At 37.2% G+C, this 18,464-nt stretch overlaps 1 protein-coding gene and 1 non-coding gene across 9 annotated transcripts in view; both read right to left on the bottom strand.

The window, feature by feature from the left end:
* Positions 1–18,464, bottom strand: part of FKBP5 (FKBP prolyl isomerase 5) — a 112,971-nt gene that overhangs the window by 83,804 nt on the left and 10,703 nt on the right. The window lies entirely within an intron of this gene.
* LOC121106123 lies at positions 8,177–8,283 on the bottom strand. The gene has a single exon (XR_005838873.1). It is a non-coding gene; the product is annotated as a U6 spliceosomal RNA (small nuclear RNA).

The following is an 18,464-nucleotide window of genomic DNA, read 5'->3' as shown; positions in this document are numbered from 1 at the left end:
CTTGGGAGAAGATTGAATGAAGTGAGAACTTCAACAACAAAATAGAAAATATAAAAAAGAACCAGTCAGAGCTGAAGAATACAATAACTGAAATGAAAAAATATACTAGAAGGAATCGACAGATTAAAAGATGCAGAAGAATGGATCAGAGATCTGGAAGACAGAAAAGTGGAAAACAATAAAGCTTAACAGTGAAAAGGAAAGAGAATTTTTTTAAAAATGAGGATTAGTTAAGGGAATTCTGTGAAAATGTCAAGCATATCAGTATTCACACTATAGGGATCCAAGAAGAAGACAATGAGAAAGGGGTAGAAAATTTACTCGAACACATGAGAGCTAAGAACTTCCCTAACCTGGGAAAAGAAATAGACATCCAAGTCCAGGAATGAAACAGCACCCCAAAAAAGATGAACCCAAAGAGATCCACACCAAGACACATAATAATTAAAACGGCAGAAGTTAAAGAAAATCTTAAAAGCAGCAAGAAAAAAGCAAACAGTTACATACAAGGGAAACTCCATAAGGCTGTCAGCTGACTTCCCAGCATAAAATTTGCAGGCCAGAAGGGGGTGGGGCATGATTTTTCAAAGTGCAGAAAGTAAAAAACCTAAAACCAAAAATACTCTACCTGGCAAGGTTATCATTCAGAATTGAAGGAGAAATAGTTTCCTAGACAACAAAAGTTAAAGTGTTCACTAAATCAACCTTACAAGAAATATTAAAGAGAATTAAGTGGAAAAGAAAAGGTCATAAATAAAATTATGAAAGGAAAAAATTTCGTGGGTAAAAGCAAACATACATTAAAAGGTAGTAGTATATCTGGATGGGGGGATGGGAAACTGGGTGATGGGCAGTAAGGAGGGCATGTGATGTAATGAGCACTGGGTGTTATATGCAACTGATGAATCAGTGAACTCTACCTCTGAAACTAATAATACATTATATGTTAATTAATTGAATTTAAATAAAAAAATTTTAAAGTCCATAAAAAAGGTAGACTTATAAAAATAGTATGAAGGTTAGAAGAGAAAATTAGTAAAATCATAAAAAGATGTAAAATAAGACATTACATACACAAAACTTGGAGGAGGAAGTAAAAATGTAGTGCTTTTAGAATTTGTTCAAACAGTGACCACTAACTTAATAAACACTGCCATATACATAGATTGTTATAGATGAACCTCATGGTAACCACAAACCAAAAACCTGGAATATATACACAAAAAATAAAGAGAAAGAAATCCAAACATAACACCAAAGAAAGTCACCAAATCACAAAAGAAGAAACCAAAAAAAGAAATGAACAGAGAACTATAAAAACAACCAAAAAACAATGGACAAAAATGGCAATAAGTACATACCTATCAGTAACTTGAAATGTAAATGGACTAAATGTTCCAATCAAAAGAAACAGGGTGACAGAATGGATAAACAAGATCCATCTATATGCTGCCTAAAAGAGACTCACTTCAGACCTAAAAAAAAATATAGAGTGAAAGTGATATAAAGATATTCCATGCAAATGGAAGTGGAAAAAAAAAGCTCAGATAGCAAAATTTATATCAGACAAAAAAGACTTTGAAACAAAGACTGTAACAAGAGACAAAGAAGGGCGTTACCTAATGATAAAGGGGTCAATCCAACAAGAGGATATAACAACTGTAAATATCTATGCACCACACATAGGAGCACCTAAGTATATGAAACAAATATTAACAGATTAAAAGGAAGAAAGTGACAGGAATACAATAACAGTAGGAGACTTTAACACCCCACTTATATCGATAGACAGATCACCCAGACAAAAAAAATCAATAAGTAAACAGTGGCTTTGAACAACACATTACACCAGATGGACTTAACATATATACTGAATATTCCATCCAAAACCAGCAGAATACACATTCTTTTCAAGCATACATGGAACATTTCCAGGGTAGATCACATGTTAGGCCACAAAACAAGTCTCAATAAATTTAAGAAGATTGATATAAGCATCTTTCTTGACCACAACAGTATGAAACTAGAAATCAATTACAAGAAGAAAACTGGAAAAAAAAACACAAACATGTGGAGAATCAAAAGCATGATACAATCAACCAATGGATCAAATGAAATCAAGGAGGAAAAATAAAAAATGCCTGGAAACAAATGAAAATGGAAACACAATGGTTCAAAATCTTTGGGATGCAGCAAAAGCAGTTCTTAGAGGGAAGTTTATTAGTGATACAGGCCTACCTCAAGAACAAGAAAAATCTCAAATATACAATCTAACCTTACACCAAAATGAACGAAAAAAAGAACAAAGACCAAAGTTAGTAGAAGGAAGAAAACAATAAAGATCAGAGTGGAAATAAATGAAATATAGACTAAAAAACCAGAAAAGATCAATGAAACTAAGCTGGTTCATTGAAAAGATAAACAAAATTGACAAACCTTTAGTCAGATTCTTGAAGAAAAAATGAGAACCCAAGTAAATAAAATCAGAAATGAAAGAGATGTTACAAATGAGACCACAAAAATACGAAGGATTATAAGACATTACAATGAAAAATTAATAGGCCAACAAACTGAACAACCTAGAAGAAATGGATAAATTCCTAGAAACATACAATCTTCTAAGACTGAGTCAAGAAAAAACAGAAAATCTGAACAGACCAATCATTAGGAACAAAATTCAACCAATAATCAAAAAACTCCCCACAAAAAAAAAAGTCCAGGACCAGATGGCTTCACAAGTAAACTCTAACAAACACATATGGGTTACAGTATCTATCCTTCTCAAACTATTCCAAAAAAACAGAAGAGGAAGGAATGCTTTCAGATTCATTCTACGAAGCCAACATTACCCTGATGCCAAACAAGACAAAGACACTACCCCGCCCCCAAAAAACTTACAGACTAATATCCCTGATGAACATAAATGTAAAAATTCTCAACAAAATATTAGCAAGCGAACTTGAAAACACATTAAAAGGATCATTCACCACTATCAAGTGGAATTTAATCTAGCAATGCAGGATGGTTAGATATTTGCAAATCAATCATTGTGGTACACCATGTTAAAAAAATGAAGAATAAAAATTAAGATCATCTCAATAGATGCAGAAGAAGTATTTGACAAAATTCAACATCCATTCATGATAGAAACTCTCAACAATGTGGGTACAGAAGAACTATACCTCAAAATAATAAAGGCCATATAAACCCACAGCTAACATCATACTCAATTTCCTCTAAGGTCAGGAACAAGACAGGGATGCCCATCTCACCACTTTTATTCACTGTAGTACTGGAAGTCCTAGCCACAGTAATTAGACAAGAAAAAGAAATAAAAAGCATCCAAATTGGTAAGAAAGACGTTACACTGTCACTATTTGCAGATGACATGATACTATACAAAGAAAACCCTAAAGACTCCACCAAAAAAACGATTAGAATAAATGAATTCAGTAAAATTGCAAGATACAACAATCAACATATGAAAATCTGTTGTGTTTCTATACACTAATAACTATCAGAAAAAGAAATTAAGAAAATAGATGCATCAAAAATAATAAGATACCTAGGAATAAATTTAACCAAGGAGGTGGGAGATCTGTGCTCTGAAAACTATAAGACAATGATGAAGGGAATTAAAGATGACACACAAAAAAAATAAAAAGATATACCATGCTCCTAGATTTGAAAAATTGATATTGTTAAAATATCCAGGGGCACCTGGGTGGTTCAGTTGATTAAGCGTCTGACTCTTGATTTTGGCTCAGGTCATGATCTCAGGGTCCTGAGATCAAACCCTGCATCAGGCTCCGTGCTCAGTGCAGAGTCTGCTTGCCCTCCTCCCTCCCCTTGCTTGCTCTATCTCTCCCTCTCTCTCTCTCAAATAAATAAAATCTTAAAATAAATAAAATAAAATGTCCATACTACCCAAAGCAATCCACAGATTCAATACAATCCCCATCAAAATACCAATAGCATTTCCCAAAAAACTAGAATAACCCTAAAATGTTATGCAACCACAAGAGACCCCAAATAGCCAAAGAAATCTTGAGAAAGGAACAAATCTGGAGGTATCACAATCCCAGATTTCAAACTATACTACAAAGCTACAGTAATCAAAACAGTATGGTACTGGCACAAAAAGAGACACATAGATCAATGAAACAGGATAAAAAGCCCAGAAATAAACCCAAGGTTATATGGTGAAATTAATCTATGACAAGAGAGACAAAAATATACAATGGAGAAAAGAGTGTCTTCAAAAAACGATGTTGAGAAAACTGGAAAACATGCAAAAAAATGAAAATGGACCACTTTTTTACGCCACACACAAAAATAAACTCAAAATGTATGACCTAAATATAAGACCTGAAGCCATAAAACTTCTAAAAGAAAACACAGGCAATAAACTCTTGGACCTCAGCCTTTGCAATATTTTTTGTATATGTCTCCCCAGGAAAGGAAAACAAAGGCAAAAACAAACAACTGGGACATCAAACTAAAAAGCTTTTGCATGGTGTAGGAAACCACCACCAAAACAAAAAGGCAATCTGCTGAATGGGAGAAGACATATGCAGATAATATATCCAATAAGGGGTTAATATGCAAAATATATAAAGAACTCCTACAACTCAATACCAAAAAACCAAACTGATTAAAATCTGGGCAGAGGACCTGAATAGATATTTTTCCAAAGATGACATATAAGTGGCCAAAAGGTACATGAAAAGATGCTCAACATCACTTATCAGGGAAAGTCAAATCAAAACCACAGTCAGATATCACCTAACACCTGTTAGAATGGCTACTATCAAAAAGACAAAAAATAACAAGTGTTGGCGATGATGTGGAGAAAGGGAGCCTCCTTGCATTAGTTGTTGGGAATGTAAATTGGTGCAGCCACTACAGAAGACAGTGTGGAGGTTCCTCAAAAAAATTGAAAGTTAGAAATACCATATGACCCAGTAATTCCATTTCTGGGTACTTATTCAAAGAAAACGAAAACACTAATTCAAAAACATACAGGCACCTGTATGTTTATTGCAGCATTATTTATAATAGGCAAGATATGGAAACAACCTGAGTGTCTATTAGATGAACGACTAAAAAGAATGTGGTGTATATATACAGTGGAATATTACTCAGCCATAAAAAAGAGTGAAATCATACATTCGCAACAACATGTATGGACCTAGAGGGTATTATGCTAAATAAGTCAGGGTATTATGCTAAATAAGTCAGACAGAAAAAGACAAATACCACATGTTTTTACATACATAGAATCTAAAAAACAAATGGAAACAGATTCATAAATATAGAGAGGGGCGCCTGGGTGGCACAACGGTTGAGCGTCTGCCTTCAGCTCAGGGCGTGATCCCAGCGTTCTAGGATCGAGCCCTACACCAGGCTCCCCTGCTATGAGCCTGCTTCTTCCTCTCCCACTCTCCCTGCTTGTGTTCCCTCTCTCGCTGGCTGTCTCTATCTCTGTCAAATAAATAAATAAAATCTTTAAAAATAAATAAATAAATAAATAAATAAATAAATAAATAAATAAATAAATAAAAAGAAACCTGATGGCTACGAGAGGGGAGGGGGCCGGAGAGAGGCGAAATAGGTGAAGGGAATTAAGAGGAGCAAACTTCCAGTTACAAATTAGTCAGAGGGATGAAAAGTATAGCATAGGGAATACAGTCAATAATACTATAACTTTATATTGTGACAGATAACTACATTTATCATGGTGAGCATTTCATAATGTAGTTAACTGTCAAATCGCCATATTGTACACCTGAAACTAATATAATATTATATCAACGATACCTGAATAAAAAAATCTACAACTCAGAAATAAAGAAAACAAATAACCCAATTAAAAAATGGGCAGGGACGCCTGGCTGGCTCAGTCAGTGGAGTGTGTGACTCTTGATCTCAGGGTTGTGAGTTCAAGCCCCACATTGGGCACAGAGATTCCTTAAAAAATGAAATCTTAAGGGGCGCTGTTAAGGGTCGCTCTGTTGGTTAAGCATCCAACTCTTGATTTCGGCTCAGGTCATGATCGCAGTGTCGTGGGCTCCATGCTCCGTGAGGAGTCTGCTTGAGATTCTCTCTCTCTCCCTCTGCCCCTCCACCCCCGCCCCACTTGCTCTAAAATAAATCTTTTAAATAAATAAATCTTTAAAAAATGAGCAAAGTATTCAAATACATATTACTCCAAAGAAGATATACAAATAGCAAATAATCACATGAAAAAATGCTGAACATCACTAGTCATCAATGTAAATCAAAGCCACAGTGAGATACCACTCCATACCCACCAGGATGGCTATTAGGAAAAGGACAGATCATAACAAGTATTGACAAAGATGTGGAAAAAGTAGAACCCTCACACATTGCTAGTAGGAGCGTAAAATGGTGCAGCTGCTTTGGAATATAGTGTGGCAGTTCCTCTAAAAGTTAAAGTTATCATTTGATCAATTCCAAGAAAAATGAAAACATACGTCCGCACAAAAACTTGTGCATCAATGTTCCTAACAGCATTATTCATAATAGCCGAAGAGTAGAAACAATCCAAATGTCCATTAACTGTTGAATAGATAAATAAAATGTAGTATATCCATACAGAACAGTATTTTTTTTTAAAGATTTTATTTTATTTATTTTTTATTTATTTGACAGAGACAGAGACAGCCAGCGAGAGAGGGAACACAAGCAGGGGGAGTGGGAGAGGAAGAAGCAGGCTCATAGCGGAGGAGCCTGATGTGGGGCTCGATCCCACAACGCCGGGATCACGCCCTGAGCCGAAGGCAGACGCCCAACCGCTGTGCCACCCAGGCGCCCCCATACAAAACACTATTATTCAGCAATGAAAAGCAATGAAGTACTGATAACATGCTACATGAATGAACCTTGAAAATATTATGCTAAACGAGAGACACAGGATACCATATATTGTATGATTCCATTTATATGAAATGTCCATAAATCCACAGAGACAGAAAGTAGACTGGTGGTTACCTAGGGTAATGGTAGAAGTAGGAGTGACTGCTAATGGGTGTGCAATTTCTTTTGGGGGTGATAAAATGCTCTTAAGTGGGATAATGGTAATAATTGCACAATTCTGTAAATATACTGGAAACCACTGAGTTATACACCTTAAAGAGGTGAATACCATGCTATGTGAATTTTATGTCAATAAAGCTATTAGAAAAATTACCCTATTGAATAGATGGACATTAATTCCTAACATACATTGCTTCCAATGTATCTATTCTGCGTAACACTGCTGTGAACATTTTTTTTTTAAAGATTTTATTTATTTATTTGACAGAGACAGCCAGCGAGAGAGGGAACACAGCAGGGGTAGTGGGAGAGGAAGAAGCAGGCTCCCAGAGGAGGAGCCCGATGTGGGACTTGATCCCGGAACGCCAGGATCACGCCCTGAGCCGAAGGCAGACGCTTTAACGACTGTGCTACCCAGGCGCCCCTGCTGTGAACATTTTTGTGCCTAAGCTTTTATTATACAATTAAGAGTATGGATTCTCGGGGTGCCTGGAGGGCTCAGTTGGTGGAGTGTGCAACTCTGGATCTCAGGGTTGTGGGTTCAATCCCCATGTTGGGTGTAGAGATTACTTAAAGATACAATCTTAAAAAAAAAAAAGAGTATGGATTCTTGAAAGGTTAATTATTTTAAAGAGAGAGGAACACACACACACACACACACACACACACACACACACACACAAGCCAGAGGAGCAGAGGGACAGGGAGAGAATCTCAAGCGAACTTCCTGCCGAGCATGGAGCCGGACACAAGGCTGGATGCCACGACCCTGAGATCATGACCCAAGCCAAAATCAAGTTGGACGCTTAACCAATTGAGCCACCCAGGCATATGGATTCTTAAACACTCTGCTTCAGTGAGAATCTTGGCTTGACAAGATAGCAGCTATATGAGTGCTGCTTGGGCAAGTCGCTCAACTACTTTGTGCAATTTCCTCATCTATCATATTAAGTAACAGTAGTCACACCTCTTGGAATTTTGAGGATTAAATTAAGCAAGGGATTTGGATGGTGTCTGTCACCTAGTAAACTTTCAACATTAGCAGTTATAACTGTTAGTCTGGTTTGTATTATTTTCTTTTTAAGATTTTTCTTTTTTAATTGAGATATTACTTACAAGAAATATGGGACACTTCATGAATTTGTGTTTCATCCTTGCATGGGGGCCATGCTAACCTTCTCTGTATCGTTCCAATTCTAGTACATGTGCTCCCAAAGCAAGCACTGATTATTTTTTTAAGATGATTTCTGGAAGTGGTGTCACTGGGTCAAAACCCATGAAACATTTATGTGTCTGAATACATCTTGCCAAACTACATTTCAAAGGGGGTGCTCTAATTTTTGGTGCCAATAGTAAATATAGGAGAGAACCAAGGTAGCCATGCCATCATCAACATTGTTACAGTAAATTTTTGTTAATTTAACAGATGTCTTAACTTTACTTGTGGTCCTGACCATCTTGAAACCCAACAGTTTTCTAGTAATCCCATGGAACCTGCATACCAAGAGTACCTACCAAATGCGAAATCTGCACAAGACTCTACGCTGGGAGCCACAATGGAAACTAGTATGAGTAAGGCCAAGGATTCTGTGTGAGGCAAAGCAAAGAAACATTTAGAGAACTGTGACTAAGTATGAGAGAGCTACAAAGTATTTGTAAGGGTAGGGAAAAGATGGCTGTTCATAAAGCAGGGAAAAGAGGGCAGTGTTCCAGCCGGTTCTTGAAGGATGGACATTAATTTCAACTGGCAAGGGTGTGGCAAGAGTAAAATCAAGGCTGGTAAAAGCACACAGCACATTCCAGGACTGTGGCTTGAGTAGAAAGTTGCTAGGGGGAGACTGGGGAGAGGACAAGGCACAGGGTGCTCGAGGAGCACAAAAAGGACACTCTAAAACACAGCCAATGACTCCATGAGCTGAGAGGGAGGGTTTCTCCCAGGGCAAAGAGCATGCAGAAAGACACAAAGATGTGAATCATCATGACCCCTCCAAGGAACCACATGTAATCCAATTTGGCTAAAGTGGAGGGTACATGTGGAAAGGATGCAGATGACGCTAAATAAATAGGCAGAAGCGGACTGTGAAGGGCTTTGTGTGCCAGAAGAAAGCATCTGAACTTTATTCCAAAGGAAATAGAGAACTGAAGCATTCTTAAGGAAAGAAGTGACAATCAGACTAGCTCAAAAAAAATTACTCTGGCAACCCTCCAACAGCTTTCCAGCTCACACAGAATAAAATCCAAAGTCCTTCTTATACTTAACACCCTACATGCTGGTCACTGGCTATCTCTGAAATTATTTTCCTATTGCTTCTCTTCTCACTTACTCTGTTTCTGCCACACCAGCCTTCTTGTTATACCCCCTCCAACATGCCTCTCCCCAGGGCTTTTGCACTTGCTGTCCCCTCAGCCTGGAACTCTTCCCCCACCCTCACCCCCGAGACACACAGTTTGCTCCCTCACTTCTTTCAGGTCTCTGTTCAAATACTTTCTTATCAGGGAGGGAAGGCCCTATTAATAGGAAAGGCCCTATTACCCAATATAAAAAAGAACAAGAAACAACAGCAATCAGCTCTACCATTTCTTCCCTTCCACTTACCACCTGACACATATATTTACTTGTCTATTTCTTGTCTCTCCTTACTAGAATGTAAGTTCCATGATGGAGCCTCTCTCAATAACCCTATGCTATAGGAACTGTTATTGCCATTTCCAGATGGTGAAATTAAGAGGCACAATATTGCTAGAGAACAGGGGAACCAGGTAGAATGACTCCTGAGCTTGCAACTCTTAACCATTTCACATAGTGTCAGAGGTCCTGACTTTGACACTAGATCATTTCCTGTGCTCCATCCTGAGAAGTACTATGACAGTAAAAACTCTGAATTCACACACTGTCCTAAAAAGATACGGATTCTTACCATCGGCTATTAGCCACATTTCAAAAGCCAGGGAACATTTTTTTAAATGATCAGTTAAGCCGCACAAGGTATCTGGACTTTCTCCAGCAATAAGCTGTATTTTTTCTTGTTTAGGACCCAGAGATAGTAAAACAAGATGAAAACATTTTATGAAACTGAAAGAACATAGCATATGACACCAAAACTACTTTTCCAAGACCTTTTTTCAAGTAGAATATTAACTAAATATTTATTTAATATAAAATCAACTCCATCTTTAAGAAGACTATTATAATTTTCTGAGGAAGAACACAGTATCTACCTGGAAAATATCAAGCAAATATTATATCATATGCAGATGCATATCCAGATTCTTTCCCTACTCCTCAGATTACTAATTTCTTCCTTCCTTGATTCTTTCAACCCATCTCCCATTATTGAGAGTACCCCTTCCCAAAACGTAGTTCTCAACCAACACCTTTTTCTGTCAACTACTTCAGAGCAGAATTTACCAGTCTTAATTCCAGCCACTACCTCTATTATAACCAAATCTAGTTATAATTCCTCTTGCTTCCCTTTTGCAGTTTTTGATCTCTAACTGCCTAACCACAGATACTTCGGTACCCCTTTTTATATCCCCACCTTTTTAAAGAAAATCAACTTTTTCAAAATTGGCCCATTCTCTATTTACTCCATTAATCTGTATTATCTGGCTATTCTTCTAGGTTTATAACATATTTTTTTCTCCATTTTATCAACAGGACCTGCCAACTGTTCACTGTGTTTCCTACTACCTTACTTTCCAAATTTGTATCTATTACCGTACTCGGGGTTTTCTTCATTGCCTTCCTGAATTACCACAGTTCTCCAGTGGTACTCTACTTCCAGCCTATTCACTCACTTCCACTCATTCTATACATACTGCCAGTAAAGCCTCTGTCACACAGTACATTCCCAATTCAAGGATTTTAAATAGCTCCCCAGCACAACAAATCCACACTTCTCAAACCAACACTCAGGGCCCTCTACCCCTTCAGAACATCACTAACAAATGTTTACCTTAATACATCAATCTATCTTCTAAACATCTCAAATTACTATGGGAAGGATTCATTTTCAAAAGTTGAACTCCTTTAATCAGCAAAATGGAAGTGTGTACAGTTATCAGAAAATAACACCTTATATCCTTAGTGAGAGTACAAAGTAGTAAACTTCTTTCCTGGACTTTTTTTTTTTTAAGTAGGCTCCACAGACCTCAAGATCAACACCTGAACTGAGATCAAGAGTTGGATGCTCAGCGGACTGAGCCACTCAGGCGCCCCTACTGGACTACTATTATACGCCTCCACGATGGAATATTATGCAGCAACTAAAAATAAAGCAGTAGCTATATATGAATTGATATGGAAAGATGTTTAAGAATTACCTGAAGGGAGGAAAAAAAGCAAGTCACAAAATAGAATGTACATCATTATTCTATTTGTGTAAAGGAAATTCATATATTTGTAAACACAAGAAAATATCTAAAAAGAAATAGTAACAAACCACTAACAGCTAATTCTGAAATGGGATTCAGGGGAAGAAACAAGAGATTTTCACTTTTTGGGGTGTATATGTGTGTGAGGTACATACATATACATCCTTTTTTTAATTGAAGTATGGTTGGACATACAATATTAGTTCCAGTGTGCCACCAGTGATTTGATATTTATATACATTACATGTAAGTCATGAAGATGAAAAGTACAGCATAGAGAATATAGTCAGCAGTACTGCAATTACTTTGTATGTGACAGATGGTGACTACACTTATCATTATGCTCACCATAATGAGTAGTTACCACCTGTCACTATACAAAGTTACTACAATGTCACTGACTATATTCCCTATGCTGTACATCCCTGATTTATTTTATAACTATAAGTTTGTACCTCTTAATCCCCTTCAACTATTTCATTCACCCTCCCACCCTCTCCCTTCTGGTAACTACCAGTTTGTTCTCTGTATTTATGAGTCTGTTTCTGTTTTGTTTACAGATTCCACCCAAGCGAAATCAAAGGTATATGTCTTTCTCTAACTTCACATAAACCCCCAGGTCCATCCATGTTGCAAATGGCAAGATTTCATTCTTTTTTATGGCTGAGTAATACCCATGTGTATCATGCCTTCTTTATCCGTTCATCTATCGATGGACACTTAGGTTGCTTCCATATTTTGGATATTGTAAATAATGTTTCAATGAACACAGGGTGCATATATCTTTTCGAATCATACATATCTTTTTTAAAAAAAATCAGTATTAAATTTTTACTTAAAAAGAGAAAAAGAGGTGCCTGGATGGCTCAATCTGTTAAGCCTCCAACTTTTGATTTTGGCTCAGGTCATGATCTCAGCGTCGTAAGACTGAGCCCCGCATCTGGCTTCATGCTGGGCAAGGAGCCTGCCTAAGATTCTTTCTCTCCCTCTCCTTCTGACCCTTCCCCGCGTCCCCCCAAAAGAAAGAAAAAAAGAAACAAAAAACCCAACTTTTTTTTTTTAATTTATTTATTTGAGAGAGAGAGAGAGAGAGAAAACACAAACATGTGAGCTTGGGTGGCAGGGAGGGGCAGAGGGGGAAGAGAAGCTTAAGCAGACTATATGCCCAGCATGGAGCCTGACATAGTGCTTGATCTCAGAACCCTGAGATCATGACCTGGTTGAAATCAAGAGTTGGACACCTAACCAACTGAGTCACCCAGGTGCCCCCAAAAAACAGACTCTTAAATACAGGGAACAAACTGGTGGTTGCCAGAAGGGAGGTGGGTGGGTGGGGATCAGTGAAATAGATGAAAGGGATTAAAAGGTATAAAATTTCAGTTATAAAATAAATAAGGCATGAAGATGAAAAGTACAGCATAGAGAATATAGTCAGCAGTACTGCAATTACTTTGTATGTGACAGATGGTGGCTACACTTATCACGGAGAGCACTGAGTAATGCAATGAATTGTTGAATCAACATATTGTACACCTGAGGGGCACTTGGGCAGCTCAGTCAGTTAGGTGGTCAACTCACAACTTCAGCTCTGGTCATGGACTCAGTGCCAAGTCTGCTTGAGAGTCCCTCTGCTGCTCCCCGCACACATGCTCTCCCATGTGTGCTCTCTCTAATAAAGAAAATCTTAAAAATATATATATAGTACACCTGAAACTAATATAACATTTCATGTCAATTATACTTCAATAATAAATAAATTTTAAAAAGAAAGAAAATGCTGTACCCAGCAAAGGCTCTTAATTTTGGATGAATATAACCGATCTTGATCATCCACAGTGCAGGAAATATGAGCTACTCAAAATGCTTAATGAAAAACTCATCCATTTATTCAACAATCATTAATGGAACACTTACTATGTGGCAAGCACTGTGCCTGATGATACTGACATAATGGTGAACAAGAAAAACCTAGACCATGCTCTCAAAGAGCTAACAAAGGACTTTTGGTCTCCATTTTTCCCATTTCCCTGGTAAAAGCCACTCTGACTTCCAGGTATCTGTTCTCATTATGCCTACGGTTCCCCATAAAAGAGATACAAATTAATACATTAATTATATCAAACAAAAACAAAAGCTTTAAAAAAGGGACTCCTATTCCCATCATAATTAATTTTAAAAGTTATCAGACGCACAATTTGTAGAGAACAGTTTAAGAAGCACACTTTCAAATAAATAAGAAGTAACCTAGACGCTAAATTAAGTTTAAGGGAAATGAAGAACATCTGAGGGGAAAAAATGTTATAGGAAATATTAATTTTCTTCACTAATTTATACACGTTCACTAAATTTTTGTACAATGAACATATACTACATAAGAAGTTGTATAATATAATATATACGAGAAGTATAATAATAGTTAAGTTCTTGTTCTTGAAAAAACCGTCTACTGCAACAACAGAGCAGCTACCGCACGAAGTTCAACTTTTTATCCTTCCATCCCAGCCCCTTTGTGGTCTGGCCTTCTTGAAACTCCTTGTTTTGTCAGCCCCAAGTCCATATCCCCCCCTCTTCTGCTAGAAACGGAATTCTGGGACTTTCCACTGGGACGCCACTGCTCACCTCCTGGAGTGGAACCAATAATCCCCAATCTTTGCCAAGTCATTGCTTTCTATCCCCTTGGCTGCCACAATAGTTCAGAGGTAAAAACAGGACCCTAACAGATACAAACTAAAATCAATCCTGAAAAGAGACTAATTTTAATGAGATTATTAAAATGATCACAATCATAGACATATAGTGCAGCTAAAATTCCTAAAAAGAACATTGTAATAAATAGAATTCTCATTTAATGTGGCAGTGAAATAGTCATTAGTCACCTCCTTTGTTGAAATACACAACAGAACAGCAACAAAAATACAACATTCGAAAAATTCCCATTTCTAAGATTTAAAACTTCCTACTTGTCTCAAAGAGTAAGAATGTTGAATCCATATAAATCACATCTTGTTAAAATAGGTAAGTATAGTAAGAGAAAATTCAGGTCACCAGGCATATACATTGATCACATCTCCTCTGACAAAAATTTAAAAAATAAGTTCAAAAATAAAGGTTCCTATGCATAGTATTTTATGAGGCACCTAAAATGCCACAATACCTGAAGAAAAAAAACCTTGCATACTTTTAACTTTTTAAGTAATTTTGATCAATTTTATTTTCAACAATAAGAAAACTACAGAATATATTAATAAATTATACGCAAAGTTCAATTCAAAATGAGAAAATAAAACTTAAGCCATCAGAACTTCCTAAGAGTAAAATGGGGTACCTTATAACACAGAGACCTCCCCTTACCAAAAACTAAAGTAAAACCAAAACTGCAAGTCTCTGAAAATATGACATCCTTGGAGAATCTGACGGATGTGCCAGCTGTTTTATTTCTTGAAAGCGTATAGCTGAACACATATAGTAATCTGTTGCATTTTTCTCTAGCATTGCACAACTCTCCTGGCCTACAATGCACACACTGCATTTATTACCATATTTAAGCATCTGACAGCATTGTTCTAAGAATCCACAATATTCACCTCTAACTAAACTCATATATAAGTGTTTCAGTCTTCAAATGTCCATGGATTTCAGCAGTTAAGTATCATATATATTTTTTCCACAAAGTCTCAATACATTTCCTGAACTTTTAGCTTTCAGTTTCCTGTTCGTCAATGGCTACAACTCTAGAGGCAATACATAAACACACCCCAGCCATGGTATTTCCACTTTTGACAACAGTGGATGAACTTAATATGACCAAACATAACTACAGTGCGTATAAGTGGTACATGACAGTTAACACAGCAATAACAGGAATTTAATAATTTATAAAAATGGAAATATAAATCATATTACTGATATAAGAATGAAAGTTACATAACCAACAGTCTCTTTCTTTCTCAATGTATTAAGAAGTGCAGGGCTTCTACCTAAAGAATCCTCCAAATACAAAACAAGTTGCAGATCATAAGACAGAGGAAAAAAAAAAATCCCTTCTCCCTTCAAAAAAATGATGACAGGAAAAAAGAAACCAAACCACGGGAAATATAATTAAGTGATCTGATACAAAACTTTGAGGACATGGAAAAAAACTTTTATATACCCTTGTGGATTATACAATTCAACTTCACAGCACTTGAAAATGATAAAGAAAAATTAATATTTTGGTAAAAATGAATCTAGCCCAGAAGCCTACTTTCTTTGGAGGAAAATAGCAGGATAAGCAGAGGTCTGGGGCATCTTTACGTAACCCATGCCTTTTTCTTTCTGTAATCATGGGAAAGTATACAGAACATTATTACCAGGTGCAAAATGATTTCATGATAAACTTATGCTTAACGTGACTAAAAAAGTATTTGTACACCATGCAAATTTTCCAAATGCAGGAAGGCCATCTTGCCAAAGTTAAAACAATACATTTTCAGGGGGAAAAAAATACAACAACAGTAATATAATGATTGATTTGATAGCTAGGAACAGACATTATTTATATATGAGAAAAAATTATCTACTCTGTAAAAAGGGAGTATTTATTGAGCATCTAGAGTGACCAGAATCTAAGCTTAGAGCTTTATAGACCTTTCACCACACTGCATCTACATAGGATAACAGTGTGGAAGGAAACAATGTTTAAATAAGTTTCTCACCATGATATGTAGCATATACCAAAATAAAGTGTAAGAGGCTAGAGAAGATGTAAACTTAAGAGACTACTGTAATAGAAGTAGAGGGTTGGAGGCTGTGAGGTGAAAGCACAAAAGCTCCCACCTCTTCATGCTAATCTTATCAGTGCAACAAACAAAACGCCCACTTTTTTTGGAGAATGGTATTTATGATTATAACACTATTATATTTATAATTTACAACTCTAAAAGTGAAAGAAAGAAACCCTTTTCTTCTTAAGGCAGATTTTGGAGTCTTGGTTTCAAAAATTACTTTAAGAATAGCAATGCTTAAAAAAAAAAAACAGAATAGTAATGCTCATCCAAGAAATGTAATCATGGGCTTGTCATTTAAAAGTGTGAATTACTATGACATTTTTCCTGGTGGTAAAATTATTTTTTATCTTGGTTTTTAATAGCAATAGTAGAGAAAATTATCAGTAGTACTACTATAATTTCCACCCAGATGGCTGAGAATCACAGTAGGCATGACAGTAAAAAACAGCCCTAGTTTAGCTCTAAAAAGGTGCAGGCCTGCTCACTCATTAGCTGTGGATCTCGAACATACGACTTTATTTCCTCTGGACCTCAACGTCTTCATCTGTAAGCAAGATGGCTGGACTAGAGGTTATTTCCCCCTTCCTCTCTCTGTCTCCCTGGCTCTTTCACTTGATGGCTTTAGCAATTTAGGAGCTAGCCTGGGGTTTCTGAGGACAGAGAGAAAAATCTGGAGAAAAGGAATAAGGAGAATGTAAACAACTAGAATATGGAGAGAAAAAAGTCAAAAACTCATATTTATAAAAAGAAATGGACAGGGGCGCCTGGGTAGCGCAGTCGTTAAGCGTCTGCCTTCGGTTCAGGGCGTGATCCCGGTGTTCCGGGATCGAGTCCCACATCGGGCTCCTCCGCTGGGAGCCTGCTTCTCCCTCTCCCACTCCCCCTGCTTGTGTTCCCTCTCTCGCTGGCTGTCTCTCTGTCACATAAATAAATAAAATATTAAAAAAAAAAAAAAGAAATGGACAAATAGTTCAGGATAGAAGATCATGAGTTTCATTGTCAGAGTCAGTTTGAATACAAGTTTCAGTTATATTGAAATCACAAAAGAAAGTGAGAAATGCCAGAGATACAGACTTAGAAACATTATCTATAACACACAAGAATGCCTCACAAAGAACCCAAGAAATCCTCCCCACGCTCCCTCAGTACATACAGAAAAGATCTCATAATACCTGGCTTGATCATTCATAATTCTGCCCCGACATAATCACCCAACTATTTTCCCACAGGTTACTCCCCTCAGCCAATCTGAGTTCATCATTTCAAATACCCGAGAATATTTCCCTTTCATTATCACTCAATGCTCTTTCTTTTTTTTTTTTCAGATTTTATTTGTTTATTTGACAGAGAGAGACACCGAGAGAGGGAACACAAGCAAGGGGAGTGGGAGAGGGAGAAGCAGGCTTCTGGCCTGGCCGAGCAGGGAGCCCAATGCGGGGCTCGATCCCAGGACCCTGGGATCATGACCTAAGCCGAAGGCAGACGCTTAACGGCTGAGCCACCCAGGGGCCCCACTCAATGCTCTTTCTGAAAGGCATTCTCTCTTCTCTCAACTTACACTAATAATTTATCATGCTCTAACCATGTTTGAAGCACATTCTCAGTACTTGACATGTATCAGCTCATTTAATTCTCTCAACAATCCTAGGAGGGAAGTCAAGTAACTTGCTTAAGATTACACAGCAGCAGAGCTAGGATTCTGACACAGGCAGTCTGGCTCTAAGGAGCCTGTCTTCTTAACCTGCTAACTAGTCCTTCAAAGCTCAGATCAAGTTCTGTCACCTTTCTGAAGTTCTCAGCTGCTTAGCAATTATTCCTGCCTCTTGGGTCCTTAAGTAAACCACTCCTTTACCACTTACCATTGGACCTAGGTTGTTATTACTCTTCTGTGCACATATTCTATCTTTTCTAAGAACAGGCTCTTATCTCATTTATTTTGTAACAACACTACTTAGAACCTAAGAGAACCTAGTATCTAAAACATAAAAGTGCTTATTAATGAAACTATAATGACATTTAGTATTTCTGGAGACCTGGACCAGGCTCTGGGCTAAGTGCCTTTATATGTAGTCTCATTTAATCCTCACAACCGCCCCTCCTCAATACTGCCAGTGAGGAAACGAGGCTCAGAGAAGCTATATATGTGGTTCAGTATCACATAGTGGTAGTGACGGTCTTACTTAAGAGTCTGTACCACACTCTTAATCTGCAGTCTACCACAGAACACCTTGAAGAATCAGTCCTAACCTCAACTGAGTTCAGCTT

Source organism: Ursus maritimus, unplaced genomic scaffold, assembly GCF_017311325.1.
Source record: "Ursus maritimus isolate PB19 unplaced genomic scaffold, ASM1731132v1 scaffold_30, whole genome shotgun sequence".
Lineage (NCBI taxonomy): Eukaryota > Metazoa > Chordata > Mammalia > Carnivora > Ursidae > Ursus > Ursus maritimus.
The sequence above is the reverse complement of the archived record's forward strand: the minus strand, read 5'-3'. Positions and strand labels throughout refer to the sequence as shown.